Source organism: Mastigoproctus giganteus, chromosome 6 (assembly GCF_048544385.1).
Source record: "Mastigoproctus giganteus isolate SK-2022 chromosome 6, ASM4854438v1, whole genome shotgun sequence".
Taxonomy (NCBI): domain Eukaryota; kingdom Metazoa; phylum Arthropoda; class Arachnida; order Uropygi; family Thelyphonidae; genus Mastigoproctus; species Mastigoproctus giganteus.
The window spans coordinates 177755429-177777340 of record NC_143580.1 but is presented as its reverse complement, the minus strand read 5'-3'; the positions used below and the strand labels follow the sequence as shown (position 1 = coordinate 177777340).

Below are 21912 nucleotides of genomic sequence, written 5' to 3'. Positions count from 1 at the left end.
ATTCGCCACACATCAAGTTTCCATCTGCACACTTAGTAAGAGATTATACCATATACAATGCCGCAGCAATGAATATAACCTTTGAATGACATTAATTCATCTTAAAGTTGCGACTCAAAATAACTGGTTTAAAATGGAGCTGTTCGTTTGTTTGAGAATATTTTAGGCACATGGGCGTCTATGGCCATAGTGGCCATACGTATGATAGTATGTATGCTATTTCTTTATGGATCGAGAGTCAGAAAACTGGTTTTTGACTAGCTAAAGGAGGTGGTATATATTGATCGCTTTGAGAAAGGAAAAAAATTGAGACATTTGTTTTATTGCCCAAAAGTGAAGTAAACGTTAGTGAATCTTCTGTTGGCTGGAGTGAAGAGATTCTGGCGTTCTATTGCAAATTTTGTGCATTCCGCTAGGATATGCTTCACTGAAAGCACTGTTTTACAGTGATCAAACTGGGGGTGAATCTCCCCTCTTAAAAGATAACCATGAGTAATATTAGTGTGACCTATTCGCAGACAAGCTAGTATTACCTCCTGCTGTCGAATTGGACTGAAGCTTGAAGGCCATTGCTCAAGATTTTGCTTGATACTTCTAAGCTTATTTTTAAGTTGGTTTTGCCGTGCTAATTGCCACAGGTAACATGCATTTTTCCTGTATTATTTGTCTATAATCTTGATGTGGAACTCTCCACTGGTCATCGGGTGGTAAGTCAGCCGCTTTTGTGGCATTGTCCACTAATTCATTTCCTGGAATTGCCATATGCCTGGGACCCAACAGAAGTGTATGGTTCTTCCAAGCTCAGACTGGGTGGGTGATGTTGATGGTGTTTTCCAGGGCTTGAAATGCACTTAGAGAATCGGAGGAAATTATACTGTTTTCAATATTGGAGGACTCAATATGCTTCAGTGAAACCTGAATTGCCATTAGTTCGGCAGAAAATATACTGAACTCATGGCGGTTGGTAGCAATGTTATGTTTGGAAAAACTGCGGCGATTCTAATGTGGGCATCATTCTTTGATCCGTCTGTATGAACTACAACGAAGTTTGGAAACTGCTCCACTACTGCATGGTACAGTTGCAAGAAATTTTCCTTATGTAGTGCAGATTTATCCCATTTATGAAGGTATTTATCACATGAAGGTGGAGTAATGCTCCATGGAGCAAGGAGTAGTGGAGGGGTATTTGTGATATTAACAAAATTCATTTTAAGTTCTTCTAGAAGTTGTCTTATTCTTATACCTAACTTTCGGTTAGCAGTAGGGCAGTTATGGTATAATCTGCTGTGTTGGGGGGTTAAAAGTAATTCCCAATTTGGATGTTCAGGCTAATTTTATTTTATATGTACAGCATAATATAAGTTGTTGCCTTCTGATAGAGAGAGGAGATTCGTGAGCTTTGGTGTATAGACTGTATTGGAGACGTGCGATATGCTCCTAGAGCAATACATATTGCACTATGATGGAGAGGATCAGGCCAGCGAATGACACTAGGCCTTGCTTTTGATCTTATTAAAGATCTATATAGCTGTAATAAGGTAAGGCAATCAGCTCCACACTTTGTTGCTAAGAGAACCTGGATGATATTTAGTTTTTGTTGGCAGGATGTTCTTAGTCTTTTAATATATCTTCCAGGAAGGAAGGTCAGTTTATGATCTAAGGTGATTCCTAAGAATCATATGCTGGGTTGAACTGCTATTGGTTATCCATTCAGTTGTAGTTCCGGATGTGGGTGCAGTTTACGTTGTCGGCAAAAATGGATGCACATTTTTTTTGAGGACAAAGTTGAAAACCATTGGTTTGTGCCCAGGTACTGATCTTATTTATTGCCCCTTGTAACTGTCCCTCAATAGTATTCATGTTTTTCTCATGACAAGAAATACTAAGGTCATCTACACTACAAACAGTGCCTTATGAATAATGTTTGGAAGGGTTCAGCAATGGTGTTTATTGCAATTATAAAGAGTGTAGCACTGAGTACAGAGCCCTGGGGAACTCCTTCTTCTTGAAAAAATAGTTCGGACAGTGAAGTTTTAAATCGAAGCTAGAATATTCGCTTGTTTAGGAAGTTCCGTATGAAAATCGGGAGTGGTCCCGAAGTCCATGGCGATGTAATTTGCAGAGTATTCCATACTTCCACGTGGAATCATAGGCCTTACTGATGTCAAAGCAAACCATTACATGGTGTTCCGATCTCAGGAATGCATTCCAAATGGAATTCTCTAGTCTCACTAATATATCTAGTGTTGATCTGTTTTGCCGAATTGTGCAGAATGTAAGAGATTGAAATTTTCAAGGTAGCATATCAGTCGACGGTTCACCATCTTTTCGAGAATTTTGCAAAGGCAAAAATGTCTGGTCAAGGCAATAGGTCTATAGTAAGTGGGGTTTGTTGGGTCTTTACCTGGTTTAAGGAAGGCAAGGACTGTCGCATGATGCCACTGTTTAGGGAATGTATCTTCCAGGTAGAGTCTATTGAACAGACCAAGAAGTGACTGCAGTCATTTAGCACTCAGTTTCTGTAGCATCGAATAATGGATATTAACTGGTTCTACAGCACTACGCCTAGATGTTGACAAGGCTCTATGTAGTTCGTGGATAGTGAATGGTAAGTTATATTATTCTTCTGCTTTTGAAGAAAAGTTTAACTTTTGTTTTTCTGAATCTGCTTTAAATCTTCTGAAGGCTGGTATGTAACTTTCTGTTGCTAATGTTTTGGCAAATGTTTCCCCTAGTATATTGGCAATTTCGGTAGGGTCAGCAATGTTCTGCCCTCTGCATTCCATGATAGGCAGAGGTCTCGTTTGATATTTACCACTCATTTTCCTGATTGTTTTCCAAATTTTGTGTTTGTGTGTGCAGTAATAAAAAGGCCACTTGGACTGGGGTCCAAGTGGCCTTTTATGACTGCGTCTAACATAACGAATGAGATTAGCTGTAGTTGGATTGCACCGAAAAGTATTCCAAGCTTTATTTTGGTCTTTTTTTGCTGCATGGCATTCGTCAATCCACCAGAGTTTTGGGTGTTCCGGTAATTTTGAGGAAGATTTTGGTATAGCTTTTCCTTCTGCATGTAATATAGTTTTTTGTGACATACTCAACTGCTTCCCTGGTTGAGGATTTTTGGAAAATTTCAGCGTCCAGTTTAGCTAATTTTTTATACGTCTCCCAGTCTGCTTTATCAATGAGCGACTGTGGAATTCTAGTAAGTCGAAAAGAGGGCTTATTCAGTAATTCAATTGTAATGGCAATCACTATGCAGAGGATCATTGTTTATTGTCCTATTTAGAGTAGGATACAAAGTTGCTGAACAGATAGACAAGTCTATTGCAGTATATGTTGCGGAAGGAAGGTGAACATAAGTAGGTGACCCATCATTTACAAGAAGGTTATTATGGTCTAAACATTTTTCAATTAGTTTTCCTCTTTGATCGATATTGTTGTTACCCCATAGTGTGCAATGACCATTTAAGTCTCCCGAATGAGGAACGGTGTGGGGAGTTGAGTTATGAGGTTGTTTACATCATTTTGTTGGAAGGAAAAGCTTGGTGGAATATATAAGGAGCAGATTGTAATATGGATGTCAGCAGTCACATGGACCGCTACTGCCTCGAGGGGAAAGTTCAGTAAGACTTGTTTGACAGGAACATGTGGGTTTGTTATAACAGCTACCCACCATGTGCAGTATTCTGATCGGTTCTATCTTTTCTAAAGAAATTGTAATAAGACAGTTTTGCTGTGTCTTGAGGTTTGAAATACGTCTCTTGGAGGCAGAGACATACTGTTGGGTATTTAAAGGTAAGGTCGTACAAGTCATTAATATTGGCACAGAAACCATGACAATTCCACTGAATTATTGTTTTCGTTGTTTATCTCTTGTTAGACTTTCCGAACGTTTTCATGGTGCAGAGGTTCTCTGTTTTTCACTTTTGTTTTTATCTTTCTTTCGAAAGTAAGACCTTTCTGTTTCCATGTCTTCTTCAACAAAAATGTGTAGAACGGGGTCATCTGTAGATATTTCCTTAGTATCCATTTCCTGTTGGTGATCAGAAGTTATGATTTGTTTTACTTTGCGTCGTTGGTCTGGGAAGTGGAGATTTTCAATCGGTATAGAAAGTGGCGTGTTGACTGCCCGAGTTTGAGTTCCACTGTACAGTGCTTTAACTCAACAATATGAGGTACAATTAAATCGATGCCATTCATTACAATTTACTATTACGAACAATGTATTTCACTGGGTGTTCAATAGTAAATTTAAATACTTAATGTATTATCCATTGTGCATTTATTTTTATTTAGTAATTAAATTTATTCAGAAAACAAATATCTCTCTCTCTCTCTCTCTCTCTCTCTCTCTCTCTCTCTCTAAAAGCAAATTTTTGCAACTCCATCCTGCAGCCATTCCTTATTATTGTGTGTATTGTCTGAGAAACTGTAAGAGTACCATCATGATCAAATTTACTCACCCCCATTTAAAGCCTTAAACATCTCAATCCAGTTTTCTGCAAGTGTCTAGTTTCTATGTGCTTAAATTTTCAGAACTGAAATCTTTTGTGATAAGAGTACCCCTATGTGTTCTTGGCTAAACTGGTTTGTTTTGTTTGTTTGTTATTTGGTTTTTAGGAGCATTAGCAACTAAGGCCATATTGCTCTGGGATATGCGGTGGTCATTCCCTGACCTTTCCGCATCCTCCATATTTGGTGGTGACGGGCTCGAACCCTGGTCTAATCAAGAAGCGTGTGATACGCACTGCTCCTTCCCACCTGGCTACGGAGGCGCCGGCTAAACTGGTTGCACTTCTCTGCACCCATTCTTTTAGATCTACATCTTTGTTAAAAGAAGGCTTTTAGACCTTTAAGCAGTAACTCGAAATTAAAGCGAAGTTAAAAAATATGTAATTAATGATATTGAAATTTCGCAAGATTATTTAATGAAAAAACTTTCGAGCCTACAGACCAGTAAGGCTCCTGGAGTTGATGGAATATACCCTATAATCTTAAGAGAGGCGGCAAGCGAGTGCATTGAACCATTGAGGCTAATTATGCGAGCATCATTAGACTCTGGGGAGATTCCCTTGGATTGGAAAAGTGCAAATGTATCTCCCATACATAAGGGTGGCTCTAAAAGTGAAGTTGGAAATTATCGACCTGTCAGTCTGACTTCAGTAGTAGGGAAAATCATGGAGGCAATGATCAAGTGTGGAATTCAGGATCATTTGGATCGAACTGAAATTCTCAAGGATACTCAGCATGGTTTCGTAAAGGGAAAATCATGTTTAACAAATCTGGTTCGCTATTTCGAAAGGGTCACTCACAAGCTGGATTTAGGGAATAATTTCGACATTGTTTATTTAGATTTCAGCAAAGCTTTTGACTCAGTCCCACATGAGCGGTTGCTTTATAAGCTGGAACAGGTTGGAATCACTGGGAAAATCCTTAGATGGATAGAAGGATGGCTTCAGGGCAGGAGGCAGAGGGTTGTGATAAATGGCTATTCCTCAGATTGGGTTGATGTAAGAAGTGGGGTTCCCCGAGGATCAGTATTAGGACCACTGTTGTTTTTAATTTTCATAAACGACATTGATGAAGGGATAGAGGGCGTGATGTCTAAATTTGCAGATGATGTTAAAATTGGGAGAGTAGTTAATGATCACTGTCAAGCTGAGCTTCTTCAGAGAGACCTAGATAGACTTCAGGAATGGTCAGAAAAATGGCAGCTGTGCTTTAATCCAACAAAGTGTAAGGTATTACACCTGGGAAACAGTAATCCCAAAAAAACTTATTCACTTGGTGGAGTTCAACTAAAGCCAGTACTGGAGGAAAGGGACTTGGGTGTTACGATACGGTCAGACATGAAATTCTCTGAGCATTGTAAACAGGTTGCAAGGAAGGCCCATGGTGTCCTATCAATGATCTATCGAACTTTTGCAAGTAGAGATAGGGACGTGATAATCCCATTATATAAGGCTTACGTTAGACCACACTTGGAATACTGTGTTCAAGTATGGAGACCGCACCTGAAGAAAGACATCGAGCTTCTTGAAAGGGTGCAAAGACGGGTAACTCGCTTGGTGAGATCGGCAAAAGGGCGTCCTTATGAAGAAAGACTTCGAATATGTGGGTTGCAGAGTTTGGAAACTAGACACCTTAGAGGAGATTTGATTGAGGTGTTTAAGGCTCTGAGAGGCATCAGTAAAATGAATGAGGACAAAATTTTCAAGATTATAAATGATGCTAGAACTAGGGGACATAAATTCAAGTTACGGGGGGAAATGTTTAGATTGGATTGCAGGAAGTTCTATTTTAGCCAGCGAGTTATAAATTACTGGAATAAGTTGCCTTCATGGGTGGTAGAGGCCGACAGTTTGGGGAAATTCAAAGGTCATCTGGATAATACTTTCGGGTAAGGGAAGCACATAGGATGATAGGTTTAATTTCCTTTTTATTTATTTTTTATTTTATTAATTATTATTATTTAGTTATTTATTTTTTTGTTTTTATCATTGTTTTGTTCGGATTTATTTTTTTTATTTTTTTTTTTTTTTTTTTTTTTTTTTTTGGCTGGTATAGCCCTAGGCTTTCTTGCACCATGCGGCCGTTACTAATACTAATACTAATACTAACTCAATATGTTGCCTAACCATTGCCTTATGCAAGTGGATAATCAGTTCCTTGTCCCTTCTGGTGTAGTTCCTGTACATTATTGACAGAACAGCATGTCCTGTCAGCCTCTCTGCACTGCTCAGAAAACTTCATATGTGGCTGCTGAATTACTCCCAGGTCATTTCAATTCTCCAGTTTCACTACCCTGAATATGGTACCACACGGTTGGTACATTAATCTGGGATTACTGCTGCCTATACGCATTATCTTGCACTTACCAATGATAAACTGAAAACCTCAGCAGCTCCACTCAGTCTATTTGCATAATTTTTCTGCGTTGCAGTAGTAAGCCTCGATTCCTGTCATTAACCATACTTTCAACATTTGTATCATCTGCAATCTTAGAAAATAAGCTTTATGCCTTCACTGGTATCATTAATAAATATTGTAAACAGTAAGGGATGCAGCAGTAAACCCTGAGGGACTCAAGGTTTACTGTTGATAACATTAGTCCAAAAGAGGAGTGCCTATTAATAACCACAGTGTATCTTCTGTAACTCAGCTATCCTATTTTTCATATTTTGGAACAGTTTCAAAAACTAAAATTTAAATATACGATGTCAAAATTATTATTAACATGAAAATAATAAAAAAGGAAGGGAAAAAAAGTAATAAATGAAATTATTTCCTTTATTACTGCCTCATATTAGCTAATCAGATTGGACTAATGAGATTCTCCCTTAAGCAATCAATGCTGTGATTCACTTTCTCCTCAGTTATAACAATATGATTAGTTCCAAGTTATAACTTGGTGTACACCTAAACAGAATCATCAATATTTATGCCATTCATATCAGCTGGAGCAATGTCAACCCCTTTCCTTCTAGTGTTAACATAAGCAAAGACTTCTCTGCATTCTTAGCCAAGGCCTTATCATAATCTGCCATGGCTTGCCTAACCCCCTTGGTGACAGGATTGCAGACTAGTTTGTACTTACCGTAAGTTTTTACATCACCTACTAATTTATAATCATGGTGCACACATTTCTTCTCTGCTGCTAGTCTTGTTAGTTCATCTAACGTCAGTTTAGGCCTAAACCTCGAAAATATCTCTGTGGTTAAAAAAAAAATTTGTAGCTTCTATGATTACTTTTTCTTGTGTAGTTTCTCTAATATGGTAATGTAAAGAAAAGCAGTCATCCAATAAATTAGAAGATTTCTGCTACTATGCAAGTGACCAACCCAAAAATTCTAGTCTAGAAAGTTCAATAAATCCAGAAAATTCCATCAGGAAAGTTCAAGTTCCCCCTTATACACCTATGAGCCAAAACATTATGACCAGTGAGTCGTTATACACATCGAAGCAACTGCAGCTGAACTGCGGCAAGTGCACGGGTGGGGACACTGTATAATAAAAAACCTGATACTGAGCTCTGTTAATCAGTGTTACTCTTGTTCTTCAGATGGGAAAGTCAAAGGACTTAAGTGAGTTTGACAAATGCCAAACTGTAATGACTAGACAATTGGGTCAGAGCATATCCGAAATGGCACGGCTAGTGGGATGTTCATGGTCAGCCACAGTTAGTTCTTACCGAAAGCGGTATGACGAGGGAAAACCCGTAAACCGCCAACAAGGTGTTCGACGACCATGGCTCATCGAGGCTCGAGGTGAGCGAAGGCTCTCCCAGATGGTATGTAGCAACAGAAGGGCAACTGTGGTGCAACTCGCCGGTAATTGGAATACTGGTGACGGCAATAGGGAGTAATGTGTCACAACACACATCGAACCCTGCTGAAAATGGGGCTGCATAGGCACAAGCCACTCCAAGTGCCCATGCTAACCACTGTCAACTGATGACAGCTCTTACAATGGGCACATAAGCTTCGAAACTGGACCTTGAGTGATTGGAAGAAGGCAGTCTGGTCTGATGAATGAATCACATTTCCTGTTGCCCCATGTGGATGACCGGGTACATGTGCATCATTTACCTGGGGAAGTGATGGTGCCCAGATGCACTGTGGGACGGGACCAAACCAAGCTAGTGGCAGCCTGATTGTTTGTTATTTGGTTTTTAGGAGCATTAGTAACTAAGGCCATATTGCTCCGTGGATATGCGGTGGTCATTCCCTGACCTTTCCACATCCTCCGTATTTGGTGGACACTGGCTTGAAACCCAGTCTAATCAAGAAGTGTGTGCTACGCACTGCTGCTGCTCCTGCCCACCTGGCTATGGAGGCACCGCTGGTGTCGTGCTTTGGGCAATGTCCTGCTGGGATACCCTTTTATCTCAGGCACTCTGACATCTAAATGTGTCAGGCACCCTGACATCTACCACCCACCTAAACATCATTGCTGACTAGGCACGCCCTTTCATGGCAACGGTCTTCCCCTCTGGCGGTGCAGTCTTTCAGCAGGATAATGCGCCATGGCACACCGCCCGGATTGTTCGAGACTGGTTCGCGGAACATGAGGAAGACTTCGAAGTATTGCCCTGGCCTCCAAATTTCCCAGATATCAATCCCATCAAGCATCTGTGGTTTGTGTTGGAATAGCAACTCCGATCTGCGGCGTCTCAACCTCGGACCTTACAGGAGTTAAAGGATCTGCTGGTTACATGTAGGTACCAGATACCACAAGACACATTTAGAAATCTTGTAGCATCCATGACTTGTCGGGTACAAGCTGTTTTGGCTGCATGTGGAGGACCAACATCATATTAGGTAGGTGGTCATAATGTTTTAGCTAATTGGTGTATGACATTCTGATTTATTGGCCCACTCTACCTTATTATGTTCATCGCAATCATCTAGCATATAGCATGCTTGTACTCTTATTTTAATTTTCCCAGTTCTTGTTTATAAGTAATAGTGGCATTTTTATATTTCATTAGTTTTAAAATCTAAGGATGACAAGATTTGACATAATGTGGGCTTTTACAAGCTGAAATTGAAAATAATACACACGTAAATTTAGAGGTTATTTCTGTATCAAAAAAACCAATGAAAACTCTCTCTCTCTCTCTCTCTCTCTCTCTCTCTCTCTCTCTCTCTCTCTCTCTCTCACGCTAAAAGAAAGTGCAATCACCCCTTCAAATGTAAGTACAGGTAATTCTTGGCTTTATGGGTTAATTCGTTTCTAGTGTGCGTGCGCGCTCATAAAGCGGGAATTTATTTCCCAAAGACATAAGGTTAAAAATAGGGGATACCTTCTCAATAATGAAATTAGTTAGCTAATTAGTTTATGTTTAAACAATGATTGATTTAACGAAAGAAATAAAAACATATCTATAAAATCAAGTAAATTATAATAATATAGAAATTATTTACGACTTACAAATGTTAAAGAATGTTTATTCTTCATCGTCATCATCATCGAGGTGCACACTCGTTGACCACTCATTATTGGCTCGGCACTCGTTGGTTTGTTGCACAAGGAGTCGTCTTCTTCATAAATGTTTCAAGAGGCATTTGTTTCCAAGATAATCTTCCCTTTTAATTATATGATTGCATGCATAAGCATTTTTTAAAGGCACACACAAATTGCAACTAACACCATTCGCATGGAGTAACGAGTTTACGAAGCTTAAAAAAAGGAATGAAGAGGAGATTTCTGAAAATTTATTTATGTTTTTTTATATGACTGAATATTTCAGTAAAGGGAAAACACATTTCACCATAATAATGTAAAAAAACCACACAATTCCATTTATCGGTATTTTCGCAAATGCAAAAAAGATTGAGTTTACTACCTGTTTATAACTGCTTGTAATAACAGAAAAGCCCAATAAACCGGAAAGTGCAGATTGTTTTTATTGTTTTATGGTCATGACCTCCAGAAATATGCTTTAGAAAAATATCACAATGCCATTCAAAATTGAGTCTTATAACGGAACATGATAACGATGAAAGTGTACTGCATTTTAATGATTTGAATTGGTAACTAATACAATTTACAAACTTCGCTCACAACCTTTTATATGGCTTTGAGGTCACGAGCGTGACCTTAAAAATGATATTTTAGAGAGATAAATAGCTTAGTTATACAGCGAAAATTTAAACTTCCAAGATCTTGAAACGAATTACCAAAAAACAATGTGTTATTGGGTTCACATTGCCATATTTTAATGATACGATGGTGTCTCTAGAACTGATTAATATTGTAAAGTGGAGTACACTGTATTGTATAGCTACGCACATGGTTTGGAATGCGGTATTTATGAATGTTTAACATTAATTTAACATTAATATTTTCGATTTTGTTGATACTTGGGGTGAAAAAAACTCGAAAACCTGGGAACTCAAAGCGAATACTCATAAAGTGAGAAATGCCTGTATATGGCATATTTCTTACAGATTGCATCAGATAAGATTGAAACGTATCATAGGTGATGACATAATATTGCATCAGCTGTTACTACTTTCAGCTATATAAGCACGCTCTGCGAGAGTTGCAGTCATTCCTTGCTTGTGTCAGGATGGCGACTTACATGCAGTTGACGCCACGGAAAAAGTGCTATTGTTGCTTTACATGAGGTAGGATGTTCTTCCTGTCATATAATCAGTCGTCTTGCAATCAGTCAACAGTGAGTAGATTTCTTTCCAAACTCAAGAATACTGATTCTGCTGATAGGAAAAACGGAACCGGGTGCAAACAAGTCTTTGCGCCAAAGCTGAACCGCGTTTTGAAGTGCTTATGCGTTAAAAACCGTAAAGCTTCTTCGTCTGAGCTGAAAAGAAAATGGGAAGAACATACAGGAGTGGTAGCAAGTGCAGTAACAGTCAGAAGATGCCTCTTCAAAAATGGACTTATAGCCCATCATCCTAAGAAGAAGCCCCTCCTCACACAAAAAAGAAGAATGCCCGATTAATTTGGTGTAAGGAGCAGGTCAAATGGACCCCCGAGCAGTGAAAGTCAGCTATCTTCTCAGATAAGAAGAAATTCAACCTGCATGGCTCTGATGGGAGATAAACGATTTGCCGTAGAGAACAATATCATCCAGACTGTATGGTGCCTACAGTGAAATTCCCTACCAGCCAAATGATATGTGGGTGCATTTCGTATTGCAGAGTAGATCACCTGCAGTTTATAAAAGGTTCTGTTAATGCCAATGGATACATGGCTATATTGGAAGGCAAATTACTACCAACCATTAGAGACCATTTCAACTTGCCAAGTCTTGCAGGATGACCATGCTCCTTGCGATAGGGCGAAAAGTGTAAGTAGGCACTTCTGTGGTTACTTTGGCTTCATTTCTGCATTTGAGGTTCAACAGTAATGTGTTTACATTTGTTACAGGTAAAAATATGGTTGGAAGAATGGTCATTACAACTCTTACCTGGCCAAGAAACAGCCCGGACCTGAATCCTATAGAGACCTGTTGGCATCATGTGGAAACTGCAGTTGCCAGAAAGAAACCAAAGACCCTTCGTGAACTTCAGGAAGCCATAATTCGTGTTTGGAACCACAAACTATCAGTTGATTATCTTCAGAAATTGATCTTGTCAATGACTCGACAGTATGCTGCTGTCATCAGGGCCAGAGGCAGTTCAACTAAATATTAGTTTACACCTGCTGAACTTTTCATTTTGTTTTCCATTTAAGATGATAAACTGAAGCAAATTAAGGGCTTCTGATCGTGTTTACCAAAACTGTTGTATAAAGCTTGCAAATGCTCATTTTGGAATATTTTGAGAGCATCTGTCAAATATTACTTAGCTTTGCCATAACTATTAATAAATATCTTTTGTTTATATTTTTATCTGTGATGCTAGTAATTAATTTAACCCCAGGGGCTCAACATCTCGTGAGTATGGGCTTGGCACACCCAGGGTCCTGAGCTGGATATCATCATAAGGATATCAGCATAAGCCTCGGGGTTCTGTGCACCATATGGCTAATAATAATAATGTAACTTACCATCACAAAAAAGGGTTAGAAATTCGTAGGTGATCCACTTTCTTTGAACATGTGTGGTGTGTGTGTGTGTGTGTAAAAATATATATATATACAGTACTGTGCAAAAGTCTTAGGCACCTTCTGAAACTTTAAAGATATGACATATGAGAAATGTTAGATCATTAAAAAATGATAATTCTGTTTGTTTATGTTTAAATTATCGTAAAATAATAGGTGAATAAGCACAGTATCTTGAGAAGACAGTAAAAGTTGCCCAATAGCAATTCTGGCAATAAAATGTGCAAGTCGGTGTTGCCTTTATGGTTACCAAATGCTGAAGGAAAGTGATCTGACAGTCTATTATTGCTAAAATAATGACAACAGTTGATAATCAATATAATTCATGCTTTAAAATATAATAATGTGTGCATTTTTCTTTTTTGACAACAATATCTAAAAAACCTAAAAAGAACTTCATACAAAAAAATCACATCATGGGTAAAGTAACAGTGGCTACAAGGTATAAGATAGCAATTTTGCATCAGCAAGGAAATTTTCAGAATGAAATTTCCCATCAAACAGGAGTTTCTAGACGTGCTATACAACATATTTTGAAGAAATACAAAAAAGATTGCAAGGTGGAAGATAAAATTCGGAGTGGGAGACCAAAAAAACTGGCCAGAAGTGATGAACAATACCTTAGGATAACATCTCTTAGAAATAGAAGAAAGTCAAGTACACTTCTTGCTGCAGAACTTGCTCAAACATCAGGCACCCAAGTACACCCATCAACTGTAAGAAGAGCACTCAACAGACATGGCCTTAATGGTACAGTCAGGAAACCACTTTTATCGAAAGGAAATAAGACTAAAAGGTTTAAATATGCACAACAGTACAAGGCTTGGGGAACCGAAAAGTGGAAAAAAGTCTTATGGAGTGACAAGTCAATTTTCGATTTTTGGAACAAAACGAAGGCAGTATATTAGAAGAAAAGGAGAACAACTGAAAGAACAATGCCTACAACCAACAGTAAAACATGGAGGTGGATCTGTCCTAGTTTGGGGGCTGCATCTCTGCAAGTGGAGTTGGAGATTTGGTTAGAATCCATGAAACAATGACTCCATAAAAATACAAACAAATATTGATTCACCATGCTGTGCCCTCTGGCATGAGGCTAATTGGTCCAAACTTCATCTTTCAGCATGACAATGATCCTATGGACACTGCTAACACAGTAAAATCTTACTTAAAGAGAAAACAGGAGCAAAATGATCTGAAACAAATAGAGCGGCCACCTCAAAGCCCAGATTTGAATATTATAGAGCCTATTTGGAATTACCTCAACAGAAAGACGATGGAACGGCAGCAAAAATCAGCAGATGAACTGTGGAATGTTCTGCTTGATGCAGGGAACAATATTCCACATGAATATTTACAAAAACTTCAAGACAGTACAGTCTGTCCTCGTATAGCACGATAGTTGTGTTCCTAGAAATCCTCGTGCAATGCAAAATCGTGCAATATAAACAACAGGCCCTATGGGAAAAGTGGGGTTAGGTGCCGACCATCCAAGATTGAACACACATTTGGAACCAAAACATTACCAAACACAATAAATAATCAGGTAATTTTAATCGTTATAAAACGTATTTTAATTGTTAACGATTAAAATACGTAATAAAAAATATAATATATATTTTTTTATTATATTTATATTTTTTACGAATAAAATATGTATTTTATTCGTAAAAAATTTATTATATTAAATAAAATAGTCGTAATAAAATACGTATTTTATAATACGTAAGTCGTAATAAAATGCTTACGTATTTTATTACGACTATTACGTAATAAAATATTGCTAATGCTTTTGCTTCTATCGTAAGCAAACTTGTTTTTTGTTTAATTTTCTATCCAAACAGATGACAGCCATTCCATCTCTTCCAATTCTTTGTGTCTTAATCTAATGGATTTTAATTACACTTTGAGTTGTTCCCGCTATGAAAGTTGTTTTTATTTTCTCTGCATTCTTTCTAATTCTCGGTGTTGTCTCATTTAGGTCTGTAGCACGTGCAATATCACATGGTCTTTCATTTCGCTCAAAGCGTTTCACAATTTCATATTTTTTTCTCTATCAACAGAGGCGGACTGGCCATAAGCCTTACCCGGGAAATCCCGGGGGGCCGGAGGCCGGTGTGATTTTGGCCATAAACCGTAGTATGAGGCCACTATAAATTTTCCCGGGTAAGAATTTTTGACGTAGTCCGCCTCTGTTTATCGATATTGCTTCTTTTTTTTTTTTTTTTCTCTCTGAATCTGCAGTGTCTTCGCCAGGACGCTTCCTTTTCACACCTTTTAAGTATTTTACTCATTTTTAGGGAATAAAGTGCAATTACAAAACGAGGAGGCACGCTTGATACACATAAACAAAGCTGCGCACGTATAGCAAGTGAATAAACAACATCGTAAAGGCCGAGATACACTATTAACACCCCACATTTTACTAAAGCACATTTCTGGGGGTTACTACCATAAAACAATAAAAACAATTTCCAGTTTCGTTTCTGCTAGTGGAATCTGTTATAAACTGGTAGTAAACTCCATCTAATTGCATTTGCGATTATATCGATAACTGGAATTGTGTTGGTTTTTACGTTATTATGGTGAAATGTGTTTCCCCTTCACTGATATAAAAAACAAATAAATTTTCAGAATCTTCTTCATTCCTATCGTGTCGCGTTCGGTTGGGGTGATTCCGCGTTCGACTGTCATTTCTTGTAAACACAAAGGCGAATCGTGCATAAGCGAATTCGGTTCGTGTTATATAAGATAACGTTCCCCTATTTATAAATCGTGTATGATCGAATTCGTGTAATGTAAACACGTGTTATACGAGGACCGACTGTATCCCTAACAGAATATCAGCAGTTTTGAAAGCAAAAGGTGGACATACAAAATATTAAAGTTACTGTTCCTATTTGTTTTGTTGTAATTTAACTTTCTCCACAATAAATGTTTTGTTTATTTCAGCCAATTTTATTGCTTCATACTACACAATTCTTTTCCGACAGAGGACTTCAATGCCTGCCTAAGACTTTTGCACAGTACTGTATATACAGGGTGATTCACTACCAGTGTGACAAACTTGCAGGAGGTGTAGGGGGCACAAAGACGAATCGGAATCACATAGCATTGCAGAGTCCGAAATGTCTTTGTCATCCGGTAGAGGATGTTGAACAGGAGGTTGCGTGAACAGCGATCCCGCTGGAAGTCAGCATTTGCGAACCGTTTCTGTTAAAGAAACCAAGTAGCGAAGTCCTCTGGAGTGGATAATCCGCGGGCTCCAATGATTTGACGCGTTGCAGATGGTATGGACTCATTTGGTTTGTTGACAGTATCCTCCATACAGTGGATTGGGAAATACCCAATCATTGGCCTATCGCTCGAGTACTCGTACTTGGATTGCCTTCTGCAAGACGTAGGACATTCTCCTCATTGTCTGGCGTCCTCGTCGTCCGCTCTCGATTCATGGTACCTCTCGTGAAACAACCAGTCTCACGTAACCTTCTGTGCACACCTGCGAAAATCGTATGATGAGGAGCACGCCTGTGCGGGAAACGTTCCTGGTACAAGCGCAGAGTGGCTCGCCCGTTACAGTTTTTTTTTTTTTTTTTTTTTTTGATTTGGTAGTTATTGGCGCATCGGCTTCTGTGGCCATATTGCACCTTCCAAGGTTTTTTTTTTTGCAGTACTTTGATCCAAGCCCGAGGCGGGAATCGAACCCACAACCTTTGGGTTGCCGGGCAGGTATTTTACCCACTTGGCTAGCCCGGTCGGCCACCCGTTACAGTGCGCAGCTCCATACACGAGGTGCATGTCGGACAGTTCAACGTTTGAATACTCATCCATCCTACTGCCTTGGGAACCGGTTCGCAAATGCTGACTTCCAGCAGGATCGCTGTTCACGCGACCTCCCATTCAACGTCCTCTACTGCATGATGAAGGCATTTCGGACCCTGCAATGCTATGTGATTCCGATTCGCCTTTGTGCTTGGGTAGGATATGACCAACTACCAACAGAGAGGTGTCTTGATGTTAAGGGTTAGACAGGCTAAAGTCGTTGTTGTGGTGTTTTCTGGTGCAAGGGCAACTTAGGCCATATTGCACCTCCCAAATCAATTCAATTTAAATATAAGAACTGCTTGTACAGCAGTTAGAAACAGTCAAACATTTCAATTTGCTTTAAATAGAAAAAGAATTCAGAGAGATTTGTTTCTTTGCCTATGATGCTATTGAGAGACAGAAGTTGCTGCAGATCTGAAATGAAATTAAAAGCCATTTGTCGGGTGTTGTTAAACAAGCTACATTCAAGGAGTATATGTTTAAGAGGTTGCAAGCAGTGTGCACACTGAGGAGGATCCTTCCCTGTAAGCAGATATAGATGAGTGAGGTGAGTGTGACCTATTCGTATTCTGCCTAAGATTACTTCTACTTTTCTATTTTTACGAAGGCTAGAAGTCCATAATTGTGGTTCGAGTTTACTTGAAATAGCTTGTTATTTGTTTGCATTTTCCACAGAAGCGTCCATTCTTCCATGCATGTTCTCCGTATTTTGTGTCTATAATCATGATATGGGACTAGATCATTTGTTGAGGCTATGCTGGAAGGATGCTTTGCAGCATCATCTGCACATTCATTTCCTGGAATACCACTGTGGCCAGGGATCCAAGAAAAGATAACAGTTTGTTGATGCTCATGAAGCTGCATCAGCTTATGTCTTATGAGTTTTAATAAAGGATTGTTAGGAAGTGCTTTTCAAAGCTAAAATAGCACTTTGTGAATCAGTATATATTATACTTTTATTTATTGACAGCAGTGAGTATTTTTCAGAGCAAGCTTAATGGCATGAAGCTCAGCGGTATAACTGCTACATTTGGCTGGAAGTGAAAACAAGACAGTTGAATTAGGGAAGACAGCAGCTGAACCCACTTGATTGTCAGACTTTGAACCATCAGTATAGACCTTTGTGAATTGGGGCTACTTTTGTGTATGAGCATAATGTAGTTGTTGAATGTTAATATCTGCTATTGAACCTTTATCCCATTGCTCAAAGTATTCATTAGAAGAAGGTGTGAAGGCAGTCCATGGTGGAGCTGGATCTTTTGATTCTCTGAGGATATTATCAAATTGGATGTTCCAGCTTTCTGCTAGAATCTGCAGTCTGATACCAGCAGGCTGAATTGTTCTGGGTTTATTTGCATAGTGGGTTTTCTACTGGGGATCATGCAGGAGTGGCTAAACAGGATGAGTATACAGGCTTTTAATTTTAGCTGAGTAATTCATCAGCAACATCTTTCTTCTAATGCTAATTGGAGTTTCATGAGCCTCAACATAAAGACTTTGTACTGGTGACGTTCTGTAGGCACCTAGGGCTATCCTAAGAGAGGAATGTTGAATGGGTGCAAGATGAGCTAAGGTCCCTAGTTGAGTCATAAACAGGTGCTCCGTAGTCTAGACGAGATATAATTAGGGACTTATATAAGTGGAGCAGGCTATAACGATCTGCACCCCAAGATGCACTGGAGATGGCCTGAAGTATATTCATTTTCTTTGCGCAAGTGGTTCTTAGATATTTTATGTGCTCCTGGAAGTTTAATTTCTTATCAAAAATTAGCCCCGGGAGACGAATACTATTTACGATTGGTAAAGGGTGATTGGCCAAATTCAACTCAGGTTCAGGATGCATTCTGTGCTTTGTGCAGAAATGTATGGTTGTATAGATTTGTGGCTTGACAGTCTGTAACCATTTTGTGCCATCCATAATTCAATGTTATTAATGGATATTTGTAGATGCCTCTCAATATAGTTCATATTCTGGGAATGGCAGGATATGAAAAGGTCATCCGCATAGAGATATGAATCAATGGTTTTTGGAATGTGGTTTGTGATATTGTTTATTTGTAGTGAGAACAGAGTGGCACTAAGAACAGAGCCCTGTGGGACTCCTTCTTTTGAGATACAACCTGCTGGTACTTAACTTGGAAAGATCTGTGTTGAAGGAAGCTTTGAATAAAATATGGTAAATGCTCTCTCATATGAATGAATGGAGAACTCTTAGGATGCCGTGTCGCAATGTTGTATCAAACGCCTTCTCTATATGAAGGCATATCATGACGAGATGTTGATTTCTGATGAATGCATTTCTTATGATTGATTCAGCTTTTGTCATGAGGTCTAGGGAAGATCTATTCTTTCGAAAACCAAACTTATTGTTACTGATTATGTTTCGGGATTCAAAATACCAAGTGAGACGATGGTGAACCATTTTTTCCAAAGTCTTGCTCAAGCAGCTGGTTAGAGAAATTGGTCTATAATTGTGTGGTATCGAATGATCTTTTCCAGGTTTCGGTATAGCTATTATATAAGAATGTTGCCAGGAAGTGGGGAATATATGTCTTGAGAATATCCGAGCGTAAAGTTTAAGCAATGAAGATAGTGATAGTGAAGCATTATATAGTAAATTCCGTCAGGGCCAGGAGCACTATTTCTTGAGGTATATATAGATTCTTTCAGTGCAGATATTGTTAATGGTTGGTTATAGGGTAAATGGCATGTAGCTTTGAAGTTCAGTTTCCTTTTCTCAGTTTCGGCTTTAATTTTTTGGAAAGACGGTTGATATGCACTTGAGGCAGACAATTCACAGAACACAGAACCTAAGGCATTAGCAATCTCTCCAGGAGATCTCCTTCACATTCCAGTTAATAATAGGTGAAGGTGATACATGATATTTTCCGCTTAGCTTCTTTATTTTTTCCCAGATTATTTGGGTATCAGTATCTTTGTTGGCTGATGAGGCAAATTTTATCCATGAATCTTTTTTGGCCTTTTGCCGGATGTAACGAGCTTTGGCTCTGAGTCTCTTGAAGTTAATAAGGTTGACAGTGGTTGGATATTTGCAGAAGGTGTTCCATGCCGCGTTTTTCTCTCTTTTTGCTTTTTTACGATCACTATTCCACCAGTGGTTGGTATGCTAACGGTTTCTTATTTGAGACTGTGGGATGGTGACTGTTGCAGCTATTAGTATCTGCGTTTTGATATGATCGGTGGCAATGTCAATAGCAGATGACTCAATGATATCCTCGTCAAAAGATACATGTTCAGTAAATTTTGCCCAGTTAGTTTTGGAAAAATTCCATTTCTTTTTTATTTCTGTTTGTTTGGACTGGGTGGTTTGAATGCTACAAATCAGCAGATAATGGTCACTGTTTAGGGAATTGTCATGTACTGTCCACTCTATAGTTGGGAAGAGGATCGTAGAGCAGATTGAGAGATCTATTGAAGTGGTTGAGCCAGTAGGAAAATGGATGTAAGTGCGTAATCCAGTGTTCAACAGTGTCAAATTCTCTGTCAAGTAGCAATTCGATAATCTCACCATGTCCATCTGAGACCAGAGACCCCCACAATGGATGATGTCCATTAAAATCTCCTAATAGACAGATAGGAGACGGTAACTGAGAAATAAGATTTTTCCAGATCCTCAATTGTGCATGGACGGTTTGGTGGAAGATATATCGAGACCACTGTCAATGTGATACCAATTACTATGTGGGTAGCAACAGCTTCTAATGGCGTTTGCAATGGAATGTGCCTGGAGGGGACTCGTGATTCCACTAGTATAGCTACTCCTCGATGGGGGGCTGTTAGTTTCAGATTGATCTTTTCTGAAGATAGTATAGTTTTTGACTGAAACGGATATTTTTGTTGTTAAATTTGTTTCTTGTAGGCATATGGCAGCAGGATTGTAACAGTGTATTAGTTCGTAGATATCATCAATATTTCTGCGAAAACCTCTGCAATTCCATTGTATGATTTGTTCCATTATTTGGTTTTGTGAGTGGAAGTGGAGTCTGTTTGCTTTTTGTAAGTGGCTTGTTTATATCTCTCGGGTTTAGATTTTTCTTTTCTTGAAAAATTCAGGCATCTTGTGTCAATGCCTTCTTCCATATCATCATCTGCATGTATTTCAAGCAGATGATCTGAGTTGGTGGTATCATCTGTGTCCATGCTTGATAGGTGATATTTCTTCACTTCAACAGGATCAGATTTCTGCAAATTATCCAATGCTTGACAAGTGGAGACTCTCTGGGATGGAACTGTCAATGGTGTATTATTGCATTGGTCTACTACGTTTAGTGGAGATGGATGATGGTCCGAGAGGATTAATCAAGCCCAGTCTGAGATCGATGTGTCTGGAGGGATGGATACTTCTGTCTGACATGCTACTGCTTGATGACCGTAAGTAGCAGAAGCATAGGTGCATTTTGGCATACTTAATTTAATTTGTTTTCTTGCCTCTTGGTAGAAAACTTTTTCAATTTTATACTTCTGTATTTTTTTCCCCAACTTCGAGAGGTCGCAGTCTTTGGAATATGCCAGATGGTTGCCTTTGCAATTTGGACACTGTGAGGGTTGATGCCTTACATTCTGTTTGTGCATGAGTTTTACATCCACAGTTGCACATGTTGCGTCTCCACGGCATGCTTTTTGGGAATGGCTGATTTTCTGGCATTTAAAACATTTTAAGGGGTTCAGAATATATGGCCGAATGCGACAGTTTAAATATCCTGCCTTGACTGAAGCTGGCAGGTTTGAAGAACTGAAAGTTAAAATTATACTCTGGGTAGGGACTAAACTGCCATCTTTACGGATCATGATTCTTTTTGCCTGTGTGACTTTTGTTCTTTAAGTTCCTGAACAATTTCATCTTCAGGGACGTTCAATAGATCCCATTCAGTAATCACTCCCTTTGAAGAACTGAGGGTATTATGTGGTGCGATTTGAACTGAGACTCCACTCAAGGATGTGACGTAATAATAGTTCAGAGTTTCGAGAATTGGTTGTCGCCATTAACATATCTCCAGATTGGAGACGTTTTACCATTTTTGGTGAACCTGCGGCATGTTCGAGGCATCTCTGAATGATGAAGGGGAGAGCTTGCTCACAGGTTGTGTTGACAGAGAATGTATTATTAGGAAAGCTGGTGATTCCTGTCTGTCAGTGTCCTTTTTCATTATCTTCAAGAGAGAGAGAGAAGTCATGGTCAGTATCGTATTTATCACTTTGTTGAGAGCACTTCGGCTCTAAACATGGAAATTCACTTGTTTCTATCTTTGCTCCTTTTAGCCGTGTGGGTTGGTTTTTACCCCAGGTTACCGGCCCCGCCACGTGGAGGCAGGAGCGGTGCCACCAGTGACCAAGCGGTTGTTTAAGTTAGTGATATATATAAAGAATAAGAAAAGAAAGGTGGATTGTCTTTCTGGGTTCTTACTTTTGATTTTTAAAGTGCAGAACTACTTCAAGTAAATAAAATAACAGCCGCACTAGAAAATAAACTATATCACTTCGGAGATCACT

General features: G+C 39.0%; 1 protein-coding gene across 5 annotated transcripts in view; it reads right to left on the bottom strand.

Annotated features, from left to right (window-relative positions):
* The window catches only part of LOC150084775 (striatin-3-like), a 751872-nt gene that overhangs the window by 553442 nt on the left and 176518 nt on the right, over positions 1–21912 (bottom strand). The gene's annotated exons all lie outside the window — the stretch shown is intronic.